Here is a 5,725-nt window from a genome sequence, read left to right on the forward strand (position 1 = left end):
AGCAGCTATATTTCATTAGGAGTTTGAGGAGATTGGGTTTGTCACCAAAAACACTTGGAAATTGCTACAGATGTGCCGTGGAGAGAATTCTAACTGGGGGCTTCACCATCGGGTATTTGGGGGTGGGGGGGCTACTGCACAGGATCAAAAAAGCTGCAGAGAGTTGTAAACTCAGTCAGCTCCATCATGGGCACTGGCCTCTGTAGTGTCCATAGCATTCTGGTCACCGCACGACAGGAAGGATGTGGAAACCATAGAAAGGATGCAGAGGAGATTTACAAGGATGTTAACAACAGGAAATCTGCAGATGCTGGAAATTCAAGCAACATACATCAAAGTTGCTGGTGAACGCAGCAGGCCAAGCAGCATCTATAGGAAGAGGTGCAGTCGACGTTTCAGGCCGAGACCCTTCGTCAGGACTAACTGAAGGAAGAGTGAGTAAGGGATTTCAAAGTTGGAGGGGGAGGGGGAGATCCAAAATGATAGGAGAAGACAGGAGGGGGAGGGGTAGAGCCGAGAGCTGGACAGGTGATAGGCAAAAGGGGATATGAGAGGATCATGGGACAGGAGGTCCGGGAAGAAAGACAAGGAGGGTGGGGGTGACCCAGAGGATGGGCAAGAGGTATATTCAGAGGGACAGAGGGAGAAAAAGGAGAGTGAGAGAAACAATGTGTGCATAAAAATGAGTAACAGATGGGGTACGAGGGGGAGGTGGGGCCTTAGCGGAAGTTAGAGAAGTCGATGTTCATGCCATCAGGTTGGAGGCTACCCAGACGGAATATAAGGTGTTGTTCCTCCAACCTGAGTGTGGCTTCATCTCCACAGTAGAGGAGGCCGTGGATAGACATGTCAGAATGGGAATGGGATGTGGAATTAAAATGTGTGGCCACTGGGAGATCCTGCTTTCTCTGGCGGACAGAGCGTAGATGTTCAGCAAAGCGGTCTCCCAGTCTGCGTCGGGTCTCACCAATATATAAAAGGCCACATCGGGAGCACCGGACGCAGTATATCACCCCAGTCGACTCACAGGTGAAGTGATGCCTCACCTGGAAGGACTGTTTGGGGCCCTGAATGGTGGTAAGGGCGGAAGTGTAAGGGCATGTGTAGCACTTGTTCCGCTTACATGGATAAGTGCCAGGAGGGAGATCAGTGGGGAGGGATGGGGGGGACGAATGGACAACGGAGTTGTGTGGGGAGTGATCCCTGCAGAATGCAGAGAGAGGGGGGTAGGGAAAGATGTGCTTAGTGGTGGGATCCCGTTGGAGGTGGCGGAAGTTACGGAGAATAATATGTTGGACCCGGAGGCTGGTGGGGTGGTAGGTGAGGACCAGGGGAACCCTATTCCTAGTGGGGTGGTGGGAGGATGGAGTGAGAGCAGATGTACGTGAAATGAGGGAGATACGTTTAAGAGCAGAGTTGATAGTGGAGGAAGGGAAGCCGCTTTCTTTAAAAAAGGAAGACATCTCCCTCGTCCTAGAATGAAAAGCCTCATCCTGAGAGCAGATGCGGTGGAGACGGAGGAATTGCGAGAAGGGGATGGCGTTTTTGCAAGAGACAGGGTGAGAAGAGGAATAGTCCAGATAGCTGTGAGAGTCAGTAGGCTTATAGTAGACATCAGTGGATAAGCTGTCTCCAGAGACAGAGACAGAAAGATCTAGAAAGGGGAGGGAGGTGTCGGAAATGGACCAGGTAAACTTGAGGGCAGGGTGAAAGTTGGAGGCAAAGTTAATAAAGTCAACGAGTTCTGCATGCGTGCAGGAAGCAGCACCAATGCAGTCGTCGATGTAGCGAAGGAAAAGTGGGGGACAGATACCAGAATAGGCACGGAACATAGATTGTTCCACAAAGCCAACAAAAAGGCAGGCATAGCTAGGACCCATACGGGTGCCCATAGCTACACCTTTAGTTTGGAGGAAATGGGAGGAGCTAAAGGAGAAATTATTAAGAGTAAGGACTAATTCCGCTAGACGGAGCAGAGTGGTGGTAGAGGGGAACTGATTAGGTCTGGAATCCAAAAAGAAGCGTAGAGCTTTGAGACCTTCCTGATGGGGGATGGAAGTATATAGGGACTGGACATCCATGGTGAAAATAAAGCGGTGGGGGCCAGGGAACTTAAAATCATCGAAAAGTTTAAGAGCGTGAGAAGTGTCACGAACATAGGTCGGAAGGGATTGAACAAGGGGTGATAAAACAGTGTCAAGGTATGCAGAAATGAGTTCGGTGGGGCAGGAGCAAGCTGAGACAATAGGTCGGCCAGGACAGGCAGGTTTGTGGATCTTGGGTAGGAGGTAGAAACGGGAAGTGCGGGGTGTGGGAACTATAAGGTTGGTAGCAGTGGATGGGAGATCCCCTGAGCGGATAAAGTCGGTGATGGTGTGGGAGACAATGGCCTGGTGCTCCTTAGTGGGGTCACGATCGAGGGGTAAATAAGAGGAGGTATCCGCGAGTTGTCGCTGTGCCTCGGCAAGGTAGAGGTCAGTACGCCAGACTACAACAGCACCCCCCTTATCGGCGGGTTTAATAATAAAGTTAGGATTAGTGTGGAGGGAGTGGAGAGCAGAGCGTTCCGAAGGAGTGAGGTTGGAATGGGGACAAGGTGCGGTGAAGTTGAGACGGTTGATGTCCCGTCGGCAGTTAGCAATAAAGAGATCCAGAGCAGGCAGAAGACCAGAGCGGGGTGTTGCCTGGATTGGGGAGCATGGTTTATGAGAGTAGGTTGAGTGAGCTCGGTCTTTTCTCCTTGGAGCGACGGAGGATGAGAGGTGACCTGATAGAGGTGTATAAGATAATGAGAGGAATTGATCGTGTGGATAGTCAGAGGCTTTTTCCCAGAGCTGAAATGGCTAACATGAGAGGGCACAGTTTTAAGGTGCTTGGAAGCAGGTACAGAGGAGATGTCAGGGGTAAGTTTTTTTATGCAGAGAGTGGCAAGTGTGTGGAATGGGCTGCCGGCGACGGTGGTGGAGGTGGATACTATAGGGTCTTTTAAGAGACTCCTGGACAGGTACATGGAGCTCAGAAAAATAGAGGGCTATGGGTAACCCTAGGTAATTTCTAAAGTAAGTACATGTTTGGCACAGCATTGTGGGCCAAAGGGCCTGTATTGTGCTGTAGATTTTCTACGTTTCTATGCTACCCAGACATAATATAAGGTGTTGCTCGACTGTACTCATTTCCATAGATGCTGGGTTCCTCCAGCATTGTGTGTGTGTTGCTCTGGATTTCCTGCATCTGCAGATTTCCTCTTGTTAGTATATGGTGACATTTCGATAATAAATTTACTTTGATCTTTGTGGCCTTGGGGATGGAGGCGAGGGCAGAAGGGGCAGCTGGGGACGATGTTCCCTCCAAGGTGTCCGTGCACACCAATCTTTTGCTACCAGTGCACAAAGGTATTTAAACCGCGCACAACAAGTTGTCGCCCTCTACCTCATCAGCGTGGTGAGTATACTTCACAACCGTACACAATCACATTTCCTTTTCTGATTTCCGATGAGGAAGACAATAGATGCAGGAGTTGGCCATTCGGCCCTTCAAACCAGCACCACCATTCACTGTGATCATGGCTGATCATCCACAATCAGTACCGTTCCTGCCTTCTCTCCATATCCCCTGACTCCGCTAAGAGCTCTATCTAACTCTTCCTTGAAAGAATCCAGAGAATTGGCCTCCACTGTCTTCTGGGGCAGAGCATTCTGGAAGGTGTTGACAACGTGGAGTTTGCGATGATTTGTCTGTGGATTTTAGAACGGGCTCAATTATACTGTTTTTATCGAAGAAATTATTGAATCACTGTGTCGAATTCCAAAGAAGCAAAGGGCGTGAAGCGCAACAGAACTGCGAGTTTATTTAAAGCGGAATGTTTTAATGAAACAGTGGAAACTGCTACACCGAGAGCTCATGAGGTCAGGAACGTGCAGCTACAAGAAATATTTGTGTGCAGTATAGAAACTGGTGTTACCTGTGTGTATTATCGTGATACAAAAGTTGTTGGAGAATTTGCAAGTGGGAAGAAGTGGAGTGGTATTTGGAAATGGAGTGGTATTTGGCCTGGCCTTATTTCCTGGCATAATTTACATATTATTATTTATGGTTTTATTACTATTTAATTATTTATGGTGCAACTGTAACGAAAACCAATTTCCCTCAGGATTGGACACTGTGTGTCTGACAGAGTGATCAGCAGCACTGGGGCTCCACAGGGGACTATCGTGTCTCCTTTTCTCTTCACCATTTACACCTCAGACTTCAACTACTGCACAGAGTCTTGTCATCTTCAGAAGTTTTCTGTTGACTCTGCCATAGTTGGATGCATCAGCAAGGGAGATGAGGCTGAGTACAGGGCTACGGTAGGAAACTTTGTCACATGGTGTGAGCAGAATTATCTGCAGCTTAATGTGAAAAAGACTAAGGAGCTGGTAGTAAACCTGAGGAAAGCTAAGATACCGGTAATCCCTGTTTCCTTCCAGGGGGTCAGTGTGGACATGGTGGAGGATTACAAATACCTGGGGATATGAATTGACAATAAACTGGACTGGTCAAAGAACACTGAGGCTGTGTACAAGAAGGGTCAGAGCTGTCTCTATTTCCTGAGGAGACTGAGGTCCTTTAACATCTGCCGGACGATGCTGAGGATGTTCTACGAGTCTGTGGTGGCCAGTGCGATCATGTTTGCTGTTGTGTGCTGGGGCAGCAGGCTGAGGGTAGCCGACACCAACAGAATCAACAAACTCATCCGTAAGGCCAGTGATGTTGTGGGGATGGAACTGGACTCTCTGACGGTGGTGTCTGAAAAGAGGATGCTGTCTAAGTTGCATGCCATCTTGGACAATGTCTCCCATCCACTACATAATGTACTGGGTGGGCACAGGAGTACATTCAGCCAGAGACTCATTCCACCGAGATGCAACACAGAGCGTCATAGGAAGTCATTCCTGCCTGTGGCCATCAAACTTTACAACTCCTCCCTTGGAGGGTCAGACACCCTGAACCAATAGGCTGGTCCTGGACTTATTTCCTGGCATAATTTACATATTACTATTTAACTAGTTATGGTTTTATTACTATTTAATTATTTATGGTGCAACTGTAACGAAAACCGATTTCTCCCGGGATCAATAAAGTATGACTATGACGATGACTAAACTTGACTCTTTTTAAAAAGTGTCGTTCAGCAAGCAAATCACAGGTGAACGATGTGTGCAAAAGCTCTGGTGAGGAAATCCTTCATTGCCCGCTGCAGGCCTGCTCCAAACACGAGAAAATCTGCAGATGTTGGAAATCCGGAGCAACACACGGGAAGTGCCGGAGGAACTCAGCAGGTCAGGCAGCATCTGTGGAAGAGAGTAACCAGGCGACGTTTCCGACCGAGACTCCTCGTCAACACAGCTACGTATGTTTTGTGAGAGTGTAGATAAACGACAGTGAAAACGACCAAAACCAGGGGAGATCAAAGTTCTTATTGACAGTGTTTTGCTGGCTGTTAAAATGAATGCCTCTCTTATATAAAATTCAGTGCGCACATGTTGTCACTGGGCTAAACATGACCCAGGGAATATTTTTGCGTACGCCGGTCATTACAAACTCTCGGTTGGGGAGTGGGTTAGGGTCGGGAGAGAGTTGGGAAGAGGGGGAGTTTGCGAGCCGGGACCGAGTTCAGGGTGGCCGGGGGCGGGGTGCAGTGATCCGGGGAGGAGCCGCCGCCACACGGGGAAGCGCCGGGGCC

Source organism: Mobula hypostoma, chromosome 10, assembly GCF_963921235.1.
Source record: "Mobula hypostoma chromosome 10, sMobHyp1.1, whole genome shotgun sequence".
Lineage (NCBI taxonomy): Eukaryota > Metazoa > Chordata > Chondrichthyes > Myliobatiformes > Myliobatidae > Mobula > Mobula hypostoma.